At 43.2% G+C, this 22126-nt stretch overlaps 2 protein-coding genes across 9 annotated transcripts in view; one reads left to right on the forward strand and one right to left on the reverse strand.

The window, feature by feature from the left end:
* LOC129479692 (uncharacterized) overlaps positions 1-22126 on the reverse strand; it is a 317480-nt gene that overhangs the window by 174869 nt on the left and 120485 nt on the right. The window lies entirely within an intron of this gene.
* LOC129479696 (uncharacterized) overlaps positions 1-22126 on the forward strand; it is an 88461-nt gene that overhangs the window by 35931 nt on the left and 30404 nt on the right. For both annotated transcript variants that reach the window (XR_010119799.1, XR_008656763.1), the window contains one exon: positions 18089-18265. The gene's annotated coding sequence lies outside the window, so the exon portion shown is untranslated. The remainder of the gene's footprint in view (positions 1-18088; positions 18266-22126) is intronic.

Genomic DNA, 22126 nt, shown 5'->3' on the forward strand with positions numbered 1-22126 from the left:
TCCTCCAAAGGAACGCAGTTCCTCACCAGCAACAGAACAAAGCTGGACGGAGGATGACTTTGACGAGTTGAGAGAAGAAGGCTTCAGATGATCAAACTACTCCGAGCTACGGGAGGAAATTAATAACAATAGCAAAGAAGTTAAAAACGTTGAAAAAAAATTAGACGAATGGATAACTAGAAAAACCAATGGAGAGAAGGGCTTAAAGGAGCTGATGGAGCTGAAAGCCAAGTATCGAGAACTACACGAAGATTGCAGAAGCCTCGGTAGCTGATGCGATCAATTGGAAGAAAGGGTATCACTGATGGTAGACGAAATGAATGAAATGAAGTGAGAAGGGAAGTTTAGAGAAAAAAGAATAAAAAGAAACGAACAAAGCCTCCAAGAAATTTGGGACTATGTGAAAAGACCAAACCTACGTCTGATTGGTGTACCTGAAAATGACGGGGAGAATGGAACCAAGTTGGAAAACACTCTGCAAGATATTATCCAGGAGAACTTCCCCAATCTAGCAAGGCAGGCCAACATTCAGATTCAGGAAATACAGAGAACGCCACAAAGATACTCCTCGAGAAGAGCAACTCCAAGACACATAATTGTCAGATTCACCAAAGTTGAAATGAAGGAAAAAATGTTAAGGGCAGCCAGAGAGAAAGGTCGGGTTACCCACAAAGGGAAGTCCATCAGACTAACAGCTGATCTCTCATCAGAAACTCTACAAGCCAGAAGAGAGTGCGGGCCAATATTCAACATTCTTAAAGAAAAGAATTTTCAACCCAGAATTTCATATCCAGCCAAACTAAGCTTCATAAGTGAAGGAGAAATAAAATACTTTACAGACAAGCAAATGCGGAGTGATTTTGTCACCACCAGGCCTGCCCTAAAAGAGCTCCTGAAGGAAGCACTAAACATGGAAAGGAACAACTGGTAACAGCCCCTGCAAAAATATGCCAAATTATAAAGACCATCGAAGCTAGGAAGAAACTGCATCAACTAACGAGCAAAATAACCAACTAACATCATAATGACAGGATCAGATTCAAACATAACAATATTAACTTTAAATGTAAATGGGGTAAATGCACCAATTAAAAGACACAGACTGGCAAACTGGATAAGGAGTCAGGACCCATCAGTGTGCTGTATTCAGGAAACCAATCTCATGTGCAGAGACACACATAGACTCAAAATAAAGGGATGGAGGAAGATCTATCAAGCGAATGGAAAACAAAAAAAGGCAGGGGTTGCAATCCTAGTCTCTGATAAAATAGACTTTAAACCAACAAAGATCAAAAGAGACAAAGAAGGCCATTACATAATGGTAAAGGGATCAATTCAACAAGAAGAGCTAACTATCCTAAATATATATGCACCCAACACAGGAGCACCCAGATTCATAAAGCAAGTCCTGAGTGACCTACAAAGGGACTTAAACTCCCACACAATAATAATGGGAGATTTTAACACCCCACTGGCAACATTAGACAGATCAACGAGACACAAAGTTAACAAGGATATCCAGGAACTGAACTCAGCTCTGCAAAAAGTGGACCTAATAGACATCTACAGAACTCTCCACCCCAAATCAACAGAATATACATTTTTTTCAGCACCACACCACACCTATTCCAAAATTGACCACATAGTTGGAAGTAAAGCTCTCCTCAGCAAATGTAAAAGAACAGAAAATTAGCCGGGCGTGGTGGCGGGCGCCTGTAGTCCCAGCTACTCGGAGAGGCTGAGGCAGGAGAATGGCGTGAACCCGGGAGGCGGAACTTGTAGTGAGCCGAGATTGCGCCACTGCACTCCAGCCTGGGCGACAGAGCCAGACTCCGTCTCAAAAAAAAAAAAAAAAAAAGAACAGAAATTATAACAAACTGTCTCTCAGACCACAGTGCAATCAAACTAGAATTTAGGATTAAGAAACTTCTCAAAACCGCTCAACTACATGGCAACTGAACAACCTGCTCCTGAATGACTACTGGGTACATAATGAAATGAAGGCAGAAATAAAGATGTTCTTTGAAACCAACGAGAACAAAGACAAAACATACCAGAATCTCTGGGACACATTCAAAGCAGTGTGTAGAGGGAAATTTATAGCACTAAATGCCCACAAGAGAGAGCAGGAAAGATCCAAAATTGACACCCTAACATCACAATTAAAAGAACTAGTAAAGCAAGAGCAAACACATTCAAAAGCTAGCAGAAGGCTAGAAATAACTAAAATCAGAGCAGAACTGAAGGAAATAGAGACACAAAAAACCCTTCAAAAAATTAATGAATCCAGGAGCTGTTTTTTTGAAAAGATCAATAAAATTGATAGACCACTAGCAAGACTAATAAAGAAGAAAAGAGAGAAGAATCAAATAGACACAATAAAAAATGATACAGGGGATATCACCACCGATCCCACAGAAATACAATCTACCATCAGAGAATACTACAAACACCTCTATGCAAATAAACTAGAAAATCTAGAAGAAATGGATAAATTCCTCGACAAATACACCATCCCAAGACTAAACCAGGAAGAAGTTGAATCTCTGAATAGACCAATAACAGGTTCTGAAATTGTGGCAATAATCAATAGCTTACCAACCAAAAAGAGTCCAGGACCTGATGGATTCACAGCCAAATTCTACCAGAGGTACAAGGAGGAACTGGTACCATTCCTTCTGAAACTATTCCAATCAATAGAAAAAGAGAGAATCCTCCCTAACTCATTTTATGAGGCCAGCATCATCCTGATACCAAAGCCTGGCAGAGACACAACCAAAAAAGAGAATTTTAGACCAATATCCTTGATGAACATTGATGCAAAAATCCTCAATAAAATACTGGCAAACCAAATCCAGCAGCACATCAAAAAGCTTATCCACCATGATCAAGTGGGCTTCATACCTGGCATGCGAGGCTGGTTCAACATACGCAAATCAATAAATGTAATCCAGCATATAAACAGAACCAAAGACAAAAACCACATGATTATCTCAATAGATGCAGAAAAGGCCTTTGACAAAATTCAACAACCTTCATGCTAAAAACTCTCAATAAATTAGGTATTGATGGGACGTATCTCAAAATAATAAGAGCTATCTATGACAAACCCACAGCCAATATCATACTGAATGGGCAAAAACTGGAAGCATTCCCTTTGAAAACTGGCACAAGACAGGGATGCCCTCTCTCACCACTCCTATTCAACATAATGTTGGAAGTTCTGGCCAGGGCAATCAGGCAGGAGAAGGAAATATAGGGTATTCAATTAGGAAAAGAGGAAGTCAAATTGTCCCTGTTTGCAGATGACATGATTGTATATCTAGAAAACCCCACTGTCTCAGCCCAAAATCTCCTTAAGCTGATTAGCAACTTCAGCAAAGTCTCAGGATACAAAATCAATGTACAAAAATCACAAGCACTCTTGCACACCAATCATAGACAAACAGAGAGCCAAATCATGAGTGAACTCCCATTCACAGTTGCTTCAAAGAGAATAAAATACCTAGGAATCCAACTTACAAGGGATGTGAAGGACCTCTTCAAGGAGAACTACAAACCACTGCTCAATGAAATCAAAGAGGATACAAACAAATGGAAGAACATTCCATGCTCATGGATTGGAAGAATCAATACTGTGAAAATGGCCATACTGCCCAAGGTAATTTATAGATTCAATGCCATCCCCATCAAGCTACCAATGACTTTCTTCACAGAATTGGAAAAAACTACTTTAAAGTTCATATGGAACCAAAAAAGAGCCCGCATTGCCAAGTCAATCCTAAGCCAAAAGAACAAAGCTGGAGGCATCACGCTACCTGACTTCAAACTATACTAAAAGGCTACAGTAACCAAAACAGCATGGTACTGGTACCACAACAGAGACATAGATCAATGGAACAGAACAGAGCCCTCAGAAATGATGCTGCATATCTACAACTATCTGATCTTTGACAAACCTGACAAAAACAAGAAATGGGGAAAGGATTCCCTATTTAATAAATGGTGCTGGGAAAACTGTCTAGCCATATGTAGAAAGCTGAAACTGGATCCCTTCCTTACACCTTATACAAAAATTAATTCAAGATAGATTAAAGACTTAAATGTTAGACCTAAAACCACTAAAATCCTACAAGAAAACCTAGGCAATACCATTCAGGACATAGGCCTGGGCAAGGACTTCATGTCTAAAACACCAAAAGCAATGGCAACAAAAGCCAAAATTGACAAATGGGATCTAATTAAACTAAAGAGCTTCTGCACAGCAAAAGAAACTACCATCAGAGTGAACAGGCAACCTACAGAGTGCGAGAAAATTTTTGCAACCTACTCATCTGAGAAAGGGCTAATATCCAGAATCTACAATGAACTCAAACAAATTTACCAGAAAAAAAACAAACAACCCCATCAAAAAGTGGGCGAAGGACACGAACAGACACTTCTCAAAAGAAGACATTTATGCAGCCAAAAAACACATGAAAAAATGCTCATCATCACTGGCCATCAGAGAAATGCAAATCAAAACCAGTGAGATACCATCTCACACCAGTTAGAATGGCCATCATTAAAACATCAGGAAACAACAGGTGCTGGAGAGGATGTGGAGAAATAGGAACACTTTCACACTGTTGGTGGGACTGTAAACTAGTTCAACCATTGTGGAAGTCAGTGTGGCGATTCCTCAGGGATCTAGAACTAGAAATACCATTTGACCCAGCCATCCCATTACTGGGTATATACCCAAAGGACTATAAATCATGCTGCTATAAAGACACATGAACACGTATGTTTATTGCGGCACTTTTCACAATAGCAAAGACTTAGAACCAACCCAAATGTCCAACAACGATAGAGTGGATTAAGAAAATGTGGCACATATACACCATGGAATACTATGCAGCCATAAAAAATGATGAGTTCGTGTCCTTTGTAGGGACATGGATGAAACCGGAAAACATCATTCTCAGTAAACTATCGCAAGGACAAAAAACCAAACACCGCATGTTCTCACTCATAGGTGGGAATTGAACCATGAGAACTCATGGACACAGGAAGGGGAACATCACACTCCGGGGACTGTTGTGGGGTGGGGGCAGGGGGGAGGGACAGCATTAGGAGATAGACCTAATGCTAAATGACGAGTTAATGGGTGCAGCAAAACAACATGGCACTTGGATACATATGTAACAAACCTGCACATTGTGCACATGTACCCTAAAACCTAAAGTATAATAATAAAAAGTAAAAAATAAAAAAATAAAAAAAGAATACCATGAAAAAAAAAAAAGGAGGGAGGAGGCTACTTGTTTTGCATTCTTCTTTCCAGTTCCTGAAGGTCTGTACAGGAAAGTGGCATTCAGGATTCACATTCCACCACGTAGGCAAAGGCAACATCCAAGGCAGTGGTATTGGGATAGCACGGACCCTAGCAGAGCTATTCCCACTCCCATAGCCCTCAGACCTCTACCAGCTCAGATTTTCACACAAGAGAGAAATAAACCTTGTGTATTGTTTAGACCATGTTATTTCGGCTTACGTTAAAGCAGCTGAAACAGTACGCTAACTAATAGAGAGATGATTATGTTTATGGCATAGCAGAATGTGGAGGTGGCCGGGAGAGAGTTTGGATAGAGGCACTATAGCCATAGAGATAGGCTGAGGTGGAGATGTCCATCTAAGGGTCATCTGGATGATAATGATGATTTAAACCATCTAATGAATGAGATTGCTAAGGGAAACACTGGTGAGAAAGGAGAAGGATTGCTAAGGGAAACATTGGTGCAAGAGGACCACAGAGAACGCTGACAGTGCATTTGGTAGGTGGAGGGAGGAAGAAAAGGAACAGAGATTGAGATGGAATTAGAGATAGATATGGAAAGGCAGGGTGTTACGAAGGAAACCAAGAAAGCAGAGGAAACTAACGAATGGCAGGGGAAGTAGGAGGAGTTTTTTTCCATGAGAAAGATTGGCCAACAATGTCAAATTCTGCAGACAGATCACAGAGGATCAGAACTGAGAAAAGGTCACAGAGTTTGGGGAATTTGAGTTTACTTATGGCAGGAGGTGATCTAAAACAAGTCAAATTATGTTCAAAATAATCTGCTTTAAAAGACAGGACATTTTATAGTAAAATTTACAGATCAATCTAAAATTAATTTTTTAAAAGTAGGGAGCAAACAATTTATGTGTCTATCTTCCCCTCATGCTGTAGAGCTCAATCCTGCCTTCCTTTCTACTCCCCACCCAATATGAGTTGGAGTTAGTGACTGGCTTCCACAGGAAAGAACACAGAAAGGGCAAAAAAATAGTGACTTTACAGTTTAGAAACTTGACAAACACTATCTACTTCAACCAAGTGATGAAGGTCAACCGCAGCAGTGATAAGTCACATGGATATAATGCACCCCCTGATATGATGTGATGAGAAGAGCAATTCAGCTCGGTGGTAGGCTTTCTCCAAGCCCATAACCCCAGTTTAAACAGTAGAAAAACATCAGACATACTCAAATTGAAGGACATTCCACAACATAACTGACCAGTACCCTTCAAAACTGCCAAGGTCATGAAAAACAAGGAAGGACAGAGAACCTGTCACAGACCAGCGACTAAGGAGATATGATGACTAGGTGCCATGGGGCACCCTAGATGGGTTCCTAAAACAGAAAAAAAAAATGATCAATAATGGAAAAACTGACGCAATTCAAATAAAATCTGGACTTTAGTTGACAGTATTGTGCCAATGTTAATTTTTTAGTTTTGACAAATATTTCATGGGTACGTGAGATGTTAACAAAGAGCAAACTGGATGAAAGATATACTCTCTCTACTTACTATCTTTGTAACTTTTATGGAAATCTAAAATTATTGCAAGATGCAAAGTGTATTTTTTAAAAAGTATAAGGCAAGGGCAGAGCTTTGTGATAGTGACTTCCAGGAATAAGCAAGGTGGAAACAGAAAATATCTTCCCCACCCTTCCCCTCCTCCTTCTCCCTAAGAAAAGTTTTTCCATTAGTCCATTATTACGGTACAATGGAATGTTCAATTTCACACTGCGGGCGACATTCCATGCCAACTAGAATAGTTAATGCAACTTTACGTTTATGACTCTGCTTGGGTGTGAATTATTGTGTTTATGAAAATCTCCATATTAATGTCTGATTGTAAATCATTCTGCCGGCTCCTTTTATTAATAGCTCAATTCCCACTACTCACTGCTGCAAGCCATTCAAATTACCGCAACTGTACAGGAAAGGGGCTGCTTCGCATTTATTTACCGTCTACATCCAACCATCCTGGGCTTTGCTCTAAAGCCCCATCCTCTGAACTGCTCAAGTCAGTTGTTTTTGACTGGGTTTCTTTGTTGGTGAGTTTGAGCAGCTTCTCTGAGAAGTAGCATTTCTTACTCTATGTCCCTACATTTTCTGCTCTTTAGAAATACTCACTGGAAAGTGGCTTTGGCATGGATTCTGAAGTTAGACAGATTTGGGTTCAAATCGATGATCTTAGTAAGTCATTTAATCTCTCTGAGCCCGTTTTCTCATCCACAGTGGGAATCATAACACATACCTTGTAGAGCAGTATGAAAATTAAATATGATGATGTATGTAAAGTTGTTAGTACAGTTCCTGGCACATAGAAAGTGCTTAAGGGTCCTTTTGTTATGGTAATCATACCAACAATAATGCTAACAATATTAATAGCGGATATAGTAGAAAGGATGTGAGGCTGGCATCTGGAAGGCCTGCGTTCTGGTTCCAGTTTTTCTACATACTAGAAAGATGATCTTTGGAAAGTCGCTTCAACTCTGTGGTCTTCTCTTAGCTGTCTCATCTGTAAAATGGGGAAGCAGCCTTTCCTAGAGCCTTCCAGGGCTTCAGAACGGGTAGTCCCACCTGAGAGGTGTGTCCACCTTTATTCCTGCTTCCACCCCTTCCCCCGTCCCCGACCCCACTGCCAGTTCTTTTTCCTTGGGTCGGACAGTGCCTCATTGGAGGTGACAGAGTCTTCAGGAAGGGGCCAGACCAGGCTTTCTCGTGCTTCCTCATAGAACGGCTCAAATCAGACCCTACACCTCAGCCCCCTTACTGGCAGAAGGGTAAATATGAAATATCAGCAGGCAAGGAGGTTTTTTATGCTTCTGTAAATCATTAAAGTGACCAATATTTTCCTTTGCTGCACTTCTCTCACCTCACAATATTTTTTTTCCTGCAGTGAAATCCATTCCCCCAGCCTGGAAATGTGGGCACTTTATAGAAAATCTTTAGCTTGTACCAGCACAAATGGATGGGTCTTATTTCCTGTCTGCAGTTCATGGTGTTGCAAAGGCATTGCCAAAAACTATTGACTGAGACATAAAAGCAAAAAATGGATGGAAATGAATGGGGGCACGTTCACATGTACATTTACAAACATGATCAAGTCCGTACTTAAAGAAAAAGATTCCACAAAGTTACCTCCTAATTCATAGCCCATGCTCAGGACCTCTTCTTCATGGGAGAAAGAAAAGGGGGGTATTACCAGGCAATGTGACTTGATAAGCCAGGGAAGGCCCTACGCCCCTAATATTTCCCCCCGATCCTTGTGCTCTGATGTTGGATATGGCATTACTAGAGATCTATCCACTGTGTAATTTTAAACATACAAAGAGAAAAACATGTTGAACTCTCCGGGATTCTCTTTTAATATGATACTTCCTAATAACACTTGTACTTTACGGTTTTAAAATGACTTGATATTTTGGTATATATAATGTCACAGATGATCTTCACAGCAAATTTGAGAGTGAACTCCCATTGTATAGATGATGAAACTGAGGTCCACAGGGATGGGCTGACTTATTAAACATCACATAAATAGGGAGTAAGACAGCTGGGCTCAAGCACAGTCTCTTGAATCTGGTCCCAACATTCTTTCCACTCTATCACATTGCCTCCTGGGAGTATCGTGAAATAGATAATTAACCTCACCAGTAAGGCTTCTTTCTGATCAGAGGGCTCCTGCTCTGTGTGAAAAAAAAAAAAAAAAAAAAAAAAAAAAAAAAAAAAAGCAATGGAGCCCGAGCAGCAGGGAAAAGGGGGCATTGACAGAGAGGGGGGTGCACAGCCCTTTGTAGGGGTACAAATGTCGCTCACTTCATTTACACCCACCCTGTCTGCAGAGTCCAACAGAATAGTCAGGAGTCCCTGAGTTTGGGCATTCCGCTACGTCAAATCCACCTGCACCATTTATTTACTCCCTGTGTGACCTATTTGTGCCCCCATTTCTTTGTCTTTGGAAATGGAATGATTATATTAATCCCACTGGGTACTGTGAAGATCACTGAGGTATAACAGATAATGCAAAGAAGGCACTTCCTCCCTCCCTTCCTCTCTCTTGCTCCCTCCCTCTCTTTCCTTCTTTCATTCCCTCCTTGCTTCCGTCCCTTCTTTCCCTCCTTTCTTTCCCCCTTCCCTTCCTCCTTCCTCTCCCCCTACTTCCTTCCTTCCTCTCCTCTTTCCTTGCTTCCTTCCTTCTTTCCCTACTACTTTCCCTCTTTCCTTCTGTCTCTCCTTCCCTCCCTCCCTCGTTCTTTCCTTTCTTCCTTCCCTCCTTTCTTCCCTCCTTTCTTCCTTCTTTTCCTTCTATCATGCCTTTCCTCTGTTCTCTTTGCACTATTTGGTAGCTTGGAACCCAAATAATCTGAATCACCTCATTTGAGGAGCTGAAACTGTCCGATGTCCCTCTCCTCCCTGGGCAGCATGCACCAGTCTTGTCCTCTGGGTGGTGTAGTCCATGGGGCCACAGCTCTCACAGGCAGAAGCCTGCAGGCCAGGCCCATGTATGGGCATTCAGCACTGGCTACACGAATTCAAATTGGGGACTTCCTGGACATCCTCTCATCTGCGACAGACCAAACAACCTCCCGGTGCCTCGCCTGCTGTGGGTGAGGCCTCCTTCCCAGGCTCAGGCCTGCAGGCTCTGCCCAAGCACTGCCCCCTTGCTTCCTCCGTCGTAAGTAAACTCCCCAGAAGAGGAATCCTAGTGCCTGGTGCTAAAGAACCCCCAAAGCAGAGGCGGGCTTGGAGTCGACACAGTTCCTTCGGTGGCGGGGCCGGGCAGCTCAGGCCTGGCACCATGATGCCTTGCTCAGCGCTGGGTGCCGCCTTGGCCCTTCCCCTGGCGCCGAGCTTAGATTTTCCCCACCCTCTTCCTGACTTCCCACTTCCATCCCACTCTCAGCGCCGCCTCCACCCAATCACATCCCCCTTCCCTGGACAGCACGGATTCTCCAGAGGTGTGGGGACAGCGGCTGTTTTATTTTTGTTCCTCCTTAGATGTTCTGTTTGTTGAGCGAATTGTTTTCTTCCTGGCTCCGAGCTGGCGGCTGACACGGCTCACCCGCGCTAATTAGCTAAGCCAGCTGGTGCGCTGGTAAGGTTTTTCTGTGCTCCTCGGTATGTGTTGCTTTTTTTAAACATGATCAATACCCTCTCCGGCTGGGCTCCCTCACACACTCCCTATTGTTCTCCTGTTTGCATTGTGCCCGAGTCCTGGTCAAGGACTCGGGGAGCCTCAGAAGACACTTTTCCCGAGGCTGGCGTTCAGCCTGGAGCCGTGGAGAGACCGCGCAGCAGATGTGGCTCGACCCCCTGCTCCGCGCCTACAGCTTGCAGTGATTTTCCGTAGCTGCGGACAGTGCCCCAGGAAGCCCACATGGATGCCAGACAGTCGGGTAAACATGAGAAATTGCTGTGTGGCTCCGGGGCAGATTGCCTTCCCTCTCTGAGCCTCTGCTTCTTTCTTGGTAAAAGAAGTCAGTTCCCAGTTCCAGTGTGAGTTTCCTTCATACTATGATTCTCAAAGGTTCAAAGGGCATCCGGAGATGGGGGCTTTCCCCGTGAGTAGGGGTACAAGGTCACAAACAGGACCTTGTTCACTCCTGCTGCAGTCCTGGAGTTAAACAATATAGACCTTTGCCAAGTGAGCTCCAGAAGAGGCCACAACAAGACAGGGGTGGGCTGAAGGCCTGACCCCCCTCCTCCAGCTGGTGCTGTCCTCCCCACCATTCCCTGGAGTCTGCCTGCTTATTTTGTGCAAGAGACATAAGAAGATTCTCTGAAGCTCTCCCTTCCCCACTGTCGTTCAGCTGTAGTGACTGGGAACCCACAAAGTGCACTGCAGAGAAGATAGCTCCAACACGTTTTTAATATGTATGTATATATTTTGTATATATAGAGTTGACCATTGAACAATACGGAGGTTGGGGCATCAACCCCATATGCCATCAAAAATCCACATATAACTTTTAACTCTCATGGAACTTCACCACGAAGAGCCTATTCTTGATTGAATGCCTTCCCAATAACAGTCAGTTAGCACGTATTTTGTGTGTGTATTATATACTGTATTCTTATAATAAAGTAAGCTAAAGAAAGAATGCTATTAAGAAAACAGTAATGAAGAGAAAATGTATTTACTATTCATTAAGTGGAAATGGATCATCATAAAGGTTTTCATCTTCAATGTCTTCATGTTGACTAGGCTGAGGAGGAGGAGGAAGAGGAAGCGTTTGTCTTGCTGTCTCAGGGTAGCTAAGACAGAAGAAAATCCATGTATAAATGGGCCCACACAGCTCACAGCTCAAGCCCTTATTGTTCAAGGGTCAACTCTGGGTGTGTGTGTGTGTGTGTGTGTGTGTGTGTAAATATAAAGTTTTTTTGGTAAACAGATGCTAGTTCAAATATGATTTTATTCACAACTCATTCTGGGGTTTAGATTTTTCCTGCTGCCTTCTTTGGATTAATAGTGTCTTTTGAAAATCTCTGACATACCAGGGGCTGCAGAGATTTTCTGGTTCCTCTCTAAGCTAATGAAAATTTCTTTTCTATTTTCAAAAAGAAAAATGGTGATAATAACAACTCATCTTCATTGATAACTTAGTGTGTGCTGGACATCATGCCAAACATGTAACATAAGCTATTTTAGTAATCCTTGTGATATGTGTATGTCATCCTTATTTTGCAAAAGCTCAGAGAGATTAAGGAACCTGTCTAAGACCACACAGGTAGCAAGGAGGGAAGCACAGAAGCAGGTCCTGGCCATTCTCTTCATAGCTTCAGAGAACCTTCTGTCCTGCACCTTCTCCTTGGTCCCTGGTTTTAATGTTTGGCACCACTGACTGCCAAGAAATCCATCACATCTGGTAATGACATGGAAGAGTGGAGACAGGACACTGACCTCAAGGCCAAGTCCATGTTTCCAGCCCTGACTCTATGATCTCCTGCCAAAACAAACAAACAAACAAACAGAAAAAGAAAAAAAAAACTTAATAAGCTTTCCAAGCATCTTTTATCCTCTTCACAAAATTACTATAAAATGAAGAAGATAATATTCATGAAAATGCTCTGAAAATTATAAAGCACTCTAGGAATATTTAGTATCATGTTTCGTTTTGACACTGGCCAAGCCAGAGACCAGAGTTACCTCTACGCATGGAATAAGTTCCCTCATCCCTTAGCAATGCCTGCATCTCCTCCATCAGCCCTGCCGCTGCAACGGAGGTGTGAGTGTTAAGCTTCCCCTGGCACCGATCTCTGCAGCAATCTCCAACTCCTTTCCTCTCGAGGCTCCCTCTGGACTTAGAGGAGGCCAGAATGGCTGAGTCAGCTGCATTTCCTTCTGTCTCAGGGCTCCCTTAAACCTGTTACTGAAATTGGCTCCGTGGTACCTGCAGGTTTGCTTGCCATCCAGCAAGTCCCCTGGGGTGGCCCCATTAATCACATTTGCTCTCTTTCCCCTCTCCGGCTGGCTCTGAGGACAGCAGGTAGGTGTGTGGAGCCTCTGTGTGTGTAGGTGTGCGTATGAATTCATTTGTCCCCTGGGAGCAGCTGGAGACTAAGTTTCCCTGCAATAAAAGTGAGTTAGTTGCTTCTTTCCTGATAACCATAATCCATTCCACTTCTTCCAAGGAAATGACAGGCCCCCGGGTGATGTATCCCCATGACTGGGAGAAATCGGCTATTTTAGTCCTCTTCGAACACGGAGCAAGTTCTTGGAGCTGTCCTGCGGCAGCCTGCCAGGCCCTTCTGCTATTAAGAACACCCTCTTCTAGTTTGTTCCCTGGTTTCTGGGCCCCCACAATGATCTATATGAGTTTCAGAGCTCAGGAGACTCCCTGCACTGCTCTGCCTGCAAGCTGGGCCATTCTTAGAGGTGGAATATACCAGAGCTTTTCAAATGGCTCCACCCAGCAAAGTTCCCTCTGGCAGACGAGCCTGAGAGTGTCCTCGAGGGAGGCTGGGGGCAGTGCCTGAAGCAGCCCCACCACAGCACATCTCTTTGAAGTCTTATGTTTTATCTCAGGAATTCACGTGAATTCTGCATTCTATTCCATAATACATATGTTTGTTTTAATACAAAAATGTTTTAACCCCAAATCTTCAAGTAAAATCAATGCCCCAGGAAGATATAACTTGTTTATTGTATACCTTTAAACTGCCTAGTTTGCCACTGCATGCCCCCAGGGGTACAAGTACTCTAGTTAGAGAAGCAGTTGCAATAAGGGCAACAACCATTAAAAAGTTTAAGTCTTCACAGCTTCCCCTCCCCAGTCTTCCGGAAAAGATCTAAGTCTATCTGCTTAGTTGTCATGTCTGTTGTTCTGGACACTAGAAGAATGGGGAGAGATGAAGAATTGAGGAAGATGCAGAGGCAATACTGATCCACAATGTCTGGAAGCTTCAAAATGCTTGTTGAATGAATATTTTTCCTTCCTGCTTTAGCTCAGTCTCATCATCAAGAATCAAATCCTAATCAGACAGTCTTTGTCTCAGTTCCTAACCCTACTCCAGCAGGTTATGAAGGTTAACAGCATGGACATCTTTATTATTTATCTGTGTTTCATTTGTACCAGCCTCGGAGAATGAAAGGTACCTTCCTTCTGAGATAGGTTGTTCTTAGCCGATATGACCCTGAGAAATTTGGGAGAAAACAACAGTTTTTTTTATTTTGTTTTGTTTTGTTTTGTTTTCATTCTAATTGTCTCAAGGGGAAGGCCATTTAAGAAGAAAACTTATATTGGGATTGAGTACACCAAAGAAGAGAAGTCCAGGGACTTTAGAAAACAAAAATGGGGAGAATCCATTTGGCTGAGAGGAAGCCTTTTGGCTGATTCAGGGGATTTAATCTGGATTGGACAAGTAGATCTAGCTGATCACTGGAGAAAGTCCCCAGAGGCCAGACGACTCTACTTAAAACAATTCAGAGGCATCTCTGCCCAGAGGTGGGGGCCTGTCCAGGTGACACGCTGAAGCTTCCTCTGCTTCCCTCGCTCTGTCTCCACTACCCAGGATAGTCCCCAAAAGGTACAACTATAGGCGAGATAAATGATCGGGCGCAAAGGCACAACCTAATATAATATTTGCAGTATTTCTCAGACAGACAAGGGAAACATCCAGCTCTGTGATTTCGCTTGATACAATAAAGCCAAACCTTCATCACACAAACATACAAGGAAGCCAAGAGCAAGAGAGCTGTAAACATCTCAGAGCAGCTCTGCAGACAGCCCTGTATGGAGACACATTTCAATGGGGGTGGCAGGGGTGGGGAGTAAAGATGAAGCTTGCCAAGTCACAGGCACTCTGATTTGCAGAGAGCGTAGCGTGGATATTTCAAATCATTTCCTTTTCGTTAGTACCTAATCTCCCAGCTGTTCTCCGAGCATTGGCTCAAATGCTGGGAAACAGCCTCAAATGTAAAAGCCACAGGGCTCCTTTAAATTATGTTGTCTTGCTACATTGATGTGTCATGTCAACCCAAACTTGTGGTGTGCAGCTTCTGGGAGAAGGCAATTTTGTCTGATGATGAATTTAAAGGAAAATGAGCCATTTTTATCAAGGTCACTTAAAATTAAAACAGTTTCAGTCTGGTCCTATGTGAGGATTCTGATGTACTGGAGGGAGGTTATTTCACAGCTACTGTCCCTGATCTCTCCTGCATCTCTCTGGGCTCTGGGGTCTGAAGAGACTAGGAGCTGATGGGGAAGTAGGGCCCTCTTGCTTCAGGGAAGTAGAGCCGATGTCTAGCACCAGAGCCCCAGATGGAACTTTGTCCCATTCACATTAATTGAATCCAGTGCTTTGAATTCTTACATATGCCTGTTCATATAAATTAACTCATTTGGCCACATGAAGCACATTGTATTGTCCCCACGTTTTTTTCTGCTGTGGAAACTGAGGCTCAAATGGGTGAAGCAACTTGCCCAAAGATCCTATGCTAAAATGTTACAAAACCAGGATTGGAATGAAGGCTTCCAATGTCAAAGCTTGGGCTCTTTCTATTCCAACAGGAGTTCTCATTCTACATTCATGTATTCATTTACTCCTTTATTTACATGCTCAACAAACATGCATTGGGCATCTACTGTGTGCCAGGCACTAGGGACACAAGGATGACTTACACATAGTCCCTGCACTAAAACATTGCAGAATCTAGTGGAACTCACAGTCTAGTCTTGCAATATTTATTCAACAAATATTTAACATTTAGTAGAACAAACAGCTGGTCTGATTGAACACAGTTCTTAAGCAGCTGTTTTCATGTCCCATAGTTGTCCTCGCTATTGTTTTAGAAGTGAGTGGGTGGCATCCCATTCCCCTTACTCAACAGGCAATGCTAACTATGGTCCATGCCCAGGAAGGCCTTGTCTCTGATTCATGAGGTCATGAGCCTTAGACATTGTATTTTTTAGAAGCTCTACAGATGCAGTCATTACCAGCTGAAAACCCAAGCTTTGGGGTTTCACAAACCCAAGCTTTAGGGAGGCACATTCCTTTGGGCATGTAAGTGTAATTTTGCTTTCCTGATTTTCATATTTTATTTGGGGCCTGGAAAAATAATGTTTCATTATTTCTTGGATTATTATATTAAGCAGACCCTCAGTCCTACACTAGACATTAGCAGGCTAATGTTGCACGTTTGTCAGCGGTTGAGAATCACTCCTTTGAAACTACCATTATTTAATTGGCTGAATATTCATCATAGCTCCTTCTCTACCCCATTTTCCCTTCTGAAGACACCCTCTAAAGCAGTGATCCCCGACCTTTCGGGCATCGGGGGCTGGTTTGTCAGTCCAAGACAAACCAGTGGAAGACAAATTTTCCATGGATCCAGGTGGCAGGGGGTGGTTTTGGGGTGAAACTGTTCCACCTCAGATCATCAGGCATTAGTTAGGTTCTCATAAGGAGCATGCAACCTAGATCCCTCACATGCACAGTTCACAATGGAATTTGCGCTCCTATGAGACTCTGACAGGAGGCAGAGCTCAGGCAGCAATGCTTGCTCACCACTCATCTCCTACTCTGCGGCCTGGTCCCTAGCAGGCCATGGACTGGGGACCCTGCTATAATGGACTTTATCCTTCACCTCCCACTACTTTGGAAAATGTCATTGATGCTGCCTCCTAGCCTCCCCCAGCAGCTTTGTTCATTCGGTGGTGCCACACCTTTGCCACAACTCTGCACCTGTTCTCTGTCCCCCTGCATCATTTTTGTGCCGCTCAGGCCACTCTCACCTGGTGAACACTCACCAGTACTGTAGACCCTCTTTATTCAGGCATGATTCCTCGAACCCAAGGCCAAGCTTAGCTCAGGGGGAGGTCAGAAAACTTTCTGAGACCAGGATAATAATGAAAAGAAAAAGAAAAAAGGATAATGGTGAAAATGTTCTCTTTTTTCACTCCATGCACACATATTTTGGTGCTTAGGATCATTTATTCCAGGCCTTCTGCATTCATTTCCACCTTCTCTTCCTCCTCTTTTTCCTTTTTAATTCTACCCATCACTTAATCCAAAACAAAATCATCTGAAAATAAAAACAGAATCTAGGAAATATAAGTCCAATGACTTTGTTCATTGCTTTTATTTTGTAGCCAATACAAGTGAAGCCAGAAAGGGAAAGTGCTTTTCCCAAAGGCGCACAGCCTCCCAGTGTCAGTAGCTAGAACTGGAGCCCAGAGTGTCTGAGTTAGGACCTTGTGTTTGTGTCAAGCCCTATCCTGAACACACTCCTCCAGATGGCAGAGGCTGCCAGCTCCGTCTCACGCCACTCAGACAAATACCAGGACAACTTCCGTGGTAGAACCAAGTAGCAGACAAGTTCCATGGTGGGTCAGGCCTGAAGTGCAGCCAGGCAGCCAGCAGAGTGTCAGCCAGCTGGCCAGGGGGTCATTAGCATTCAGGAAATATGACAAGCTTCTGCTCCCTGTCCACCGCCATGCAGCATGTGTCACATGACATGACAAGAGTGGCCCTGGTTTAAGAAGGGAATCAAAGGTAGGGCCATCTCCACAGCTGCAGGTTAATAGTGGACGAATTACACACTTGGAAAACAGTCTTCCCCTCAATGCATTATCTGGGCCGTTTCAAAGCCCTTTGTCTGGGCTAAGCTGGCTGTCAGTGATGTTTGCAGGCCGGGGACTTGCCGAAAAGATGTATTTTCTGACAGGGAGAAGGTCACCTGAGCAAAGGCCATTACCATGTGCTGCAGTCAGGTCGGAATTTCCCAGATCCCGGTCGATGTGGTCTCAGGGCATTACTCAAGCATTGGGATTAGAGCACTGGCCAAGAAAATGCTCTTCAAATTGTTCGACAAGTTATACGCCATGGGAAGGTCACTCTCTCGTTTACCCTCAGTTACCCAATGCTTAAAGCTGGGCCCTGGGGTCGGAAGACTTCTGGAGGTCAGAATAGGGAGCTCAGCAGATGGGGGTGCTGCTGAGGGGTGGGCTGTGTGAGGGAAGCTGGGTGAAAGAGAGAGACTGAACTCCAGCTTCAGTTTGGCCCTGAACTCACTGAATAACTGAGTAGGTCACTGGGTGTCCTGGGTCTCAGTTTACTCATCTATAAAGTGGGACTAAAAATACTTACTGACAGACACCTTTGGTACATTATACACAACAGATATAAAAAGTCTGAAAACTTAAAAGTGATATTGTCTTCTGAATGTAATTTCAGGAAATAAAAGCCCTTCTTTATCAGTCCTTTAAATGTGTATGGGTAAAACAAAATAAGTTATAATTAATAGGGGTGTCCAATATTTTCACTTCTCTAGGCCACATTGGAAGAAGAAGAATTATCTTGGGCCACACAAACAAAATACACTAACGAGCTGTATTAAAGCTGATGAGCGAGGGAGAGGAGCCAAGATGGCCGAATAGGAACGACACCAGTCTACAGCTCCCAGCATGAGCAACGCAGAAGACAGATGATTTCTGCATTTCCAACTGAGGTACCGGGTTCATCTCACAGGGGAGTGCCAGACAGTAGGTGCAGGACGGGGTGCAGCACACCGTGCATGAGCAAAAGCAGGGCAAGGCATCGCCTCACCTGGGAAGCACAAGGGGTCAGGGAATTCCCTTTCCTAGTCAAAGAAAGGGGTGACAGACGGCACCTGGAAAATTGGGTCACTCCCACCCTAATGCTGTGCTTTTCCAACCTGCTTAAAAAATGGCACACCAGGAGATTATATCCCACACCTGGCTCGGCAGGTCCTACACCCACGCAGTCTTGCTCATTGCCAGCACAGCAGTCCAAGATCAAACTGCAAGGCAGCAGCGAGGCTGGGGGAGAGGCGCCTGCCACTGCCAAGTTAGTTGTTTCATTAGGTAAACAAAGCAGCCAGGAAGCTCTAACTGGGTGGAGCCCACCACAGCTCAAGGAGGCCCGCCTGCCTCTGTAGGCTCCACCTCTGGGGGCAGGGCACAGACAAACAAAAAGACAGCAGTAACCTCTGCAGACTTAAATGTCCCTCTCTGACAGCATTGAAGAGAGTAGTGGTTCTCCCAGCATGCAGCTTGAGATCTGAGAACGGGCAGACTGCCTTCTCAAGTGGGTCCCTGACCCCCGAGTAGCCTAACTGGGAGGCACCCTTCAGTAGGGGTGGACTGACACCTCACACGGCTGGGTACTCCTCTGAGACAAAACTTCCAGAGGAACAATCAGGCAGCAGCATTTGCAGTTCACCAATGTCTGCTGTTCTGCAGCCACTGCTGCTGGTACCCAGGCAAACAGGGTCTGGAGTGGACCTCTAGCAAACTCCAACAGACCTGCAGCTGAGGCTCCTGACTGTTAGAAGGAAAACTAACAAATAGAAAGGACAGCCACACCAAAAACCCATCTGTATGTCACCATCATCAAAGACCAAAGGTAGATAAAACCACGAAGATGGGAAAAAAACAGAGCAGAAAAACTGGAAACTCTAAAAATCAGAGCGCCTCTCCTTCTCCAAAGGAATGCAGCTCCTCACCAGCAATGGAACAAAGCTGGATGGAGAATGACTTTGACGAGCTGAGAGAAGAAGGCTTCAGACGATCAAACTACTCTGAGCTACAGGAGGAAATTCTAACCAATGGCAAAGAAGTTAAAAGCTTTGAAAAAAAATTAGACAAATGGATAACTAGAGTAACCAACACAGAGAAGTCCTTAAAGGACCTGATGGAGCTGAAAACCAAGGCATGAGAGCTACGTGACGAATGCAGAAGCCTCAGTAGCCGATGACATCAACTGGAAGAAAGGGTATCAGTGATGGAAGATGAGATGAATGAAATGAAGCAAGAAGAGAAGTTTAGAGAAAAAAGAATAAAAAGAAACAAACAAAGCCTCCAAGAAATATGGGACTATGTGAAAAGACCAAATCTACATCTCATTGGTGTACCTGAAAGTGATGGGGAGAATGGAACCAGGTTGGAAAACACTCTGAAGGATATTATCCAGGAGAATTTCCCCAGTCTAGCAAGGCAGGCCAACATTAAAATTCAGGAAAAACAGAGAATGCCACAAAGATACTCCTCCAGAAGAGCAACTCCAAGACACATAATTGTCAGATTCACCAAAGTTGAAATGAAGGAAACAATGTTAAGGGAAGCCAGAGAGAAAGATCGGGTTACCCACAAAGGGAAGTCCATCAGACTAACAGCTGATCTCTCGGCAGAAACTCTACAAGCCAGAAGAGAGTGGGGGCCGATATTCAACATTCTTAAAGAAAAGAATTTTCAACCCAGAATTTCATACCCAGCCAAACTAAGCATCATAAGTGAAGGAGAAATAAAATACTTTACAGACAAGCAAATGCTGAGAGATTTTGTCACCACCAGGCCTGCCCTAAAAGAGCTCCTGAAGGAAGCACTAAACACTAAACATGGAAAGGAACAACCGGTACCAGCCACTGCAAAAATATGCCAAATTGTAAAGACCATCAAGGCTAGGAAGAAACTGCATCAACTAATGAGAAAAATAACCAGCTAACATCATAATGACAGGATCAAATTCACATATAATAATATTAACTTTAAATGTAAATGGGCTAAATGCTACAATTAAAAGACATAGACAGGCAAATTGGATAAAGAGTCAAGACCCATCAGTGTGCTGTATTCAGGAAACCAATCTCATGTGCAGAGACACGCATAAGCTCAAAATAAGGGGATGGAGGAAGATCTACCAAGCCAATGGAAAACAAAAAAAGGCAGGGGTTGCAATCTTAGTCTCTGATAAAACAGACTTTAAACCAACAAAGATCAAAAGAGACAAAGAAGACCATTACATAATGGTAAAGGGATCAATTCAACAAGAAAAGCTAACTAACTTAAATATATATGCACCCAATACAGGAGCACCCAGATTCATAAAGCAAGTCCTTAGTGACCTACAAAGAGACTTAGACTCCCACACAATAATAATGGGAGACTTTAACACCCCACTGTCAACATTAGACAGATCAAGGAGACAGAAAGTAAACAAGGATAACCAGGAATTGAACTCAGCTCTGCACCAAGTGGACCTAATAGACATCTACAGAACTCTCCACCCCAAATCAACAAAATATACATTCTTTTCAGCGCCACACCACACCTACTCCAAAATTGACCACATAGTTGGAAGTAAAGCACTCCTCAGCAAATGTAAAAGAACAGAAATTACAACAAACTTTCTCTCAGACCACACACAGTGCAATCAAACTAGAACTCAGGATTAAGAAACTCACTCAAAACCACTCAACTGCATGGAAACCGAACAACCTGCTCCTGAATGACTACTGGGTACATAATGAAATGAAGGCAGAAATAAAGATGTTCTTTGAAACCAACGAGAACAAAGACACAACATACCAGAATCCATGGGAGACATTCAAAGCAGTGTGTAGAGGGAAATTTATAGCACTAAATGCCCACAAGTGAAAGCAGGAACGATCTAAAACTGACACCCTAACATCACAATTAAAAGAACTAGTAAAGCAAGAGCAAACATATTCAAAAGCTACCAGAAGGCAAGAAATAACTAAGATCAGAGCAGAATTGAAGGAAATAGAGACACAAAAAACCCTTCAAAAAATTAATGAATCCAGGAGCTGGTTTTTTTTGAAAAGGTCAACAAAATTGACAGACCACTAGCTAGACTAATAAAGAAGAAAAGAGAGAAGAATCAAATAGACACAATATAAAATGATAAAAGGGATATCACCACCGATCCCACAGAAATACAAACTACCATAAGAGAATACTATATAAAACTCTATGCAAATAAACTAGAAAATCTAGAAGAAATGGATAAATTCCTTGACACATACATTCTTCCAAGACTAAACCAGGAGGAATTTGAATCTCTGAATAGACCAATAAAATGCTCTGAAATTTAGGCAATTATCAATAGCTTACCAACCAAAAACAGTCCAGGACCAGATGGATTCACAGTCAAATTCTACCAGAGGTACAAAGAGGAGCTGGTACCATTCTTTCTGAAACTATTCCAATCAATAGAAAAAGAGGGAATCCTGCCTAACTCATTTTATGAGGCCAGCATCATCCTGATACCAAAGCCTGGCAGAGACACAACTAAAAGAGAGAATTTCAGACCAACATCCTTGATGAACATCGATGCAAAAATCCTCAATAAAATACTGGCAAACCGAATCCAGCAGCACATCAAAAAGCTTATCCACCATGATCAAGTGGGCTTCATCCCTGGGATGCAAGGCTGGTTCAACATACGCAAATCAATAAATGTAATCCAGCATATAAACAGAACCAAAGACAAAAACGACAAGATTATCTCAATAGATGCAGAAAAGGCCTTTGAAAAATTCAACAACCCT

This window comes from Symphalangus syndactylus, chromosome 3 (genome assembly GCF_028878055.3).
Source record: "Symphalangus syndactylus isolate Jambi chromosome 3, NHGRI_mSymSyn1-v2.1_pri, whole genome shotgun sequence".
Taxonomy (NCBI): Eukaryota; Metazoa; Chordata; class Mammalia; order Primates; family Hylobatidae; genus Symphalangus; species Symphalangus syndactylus.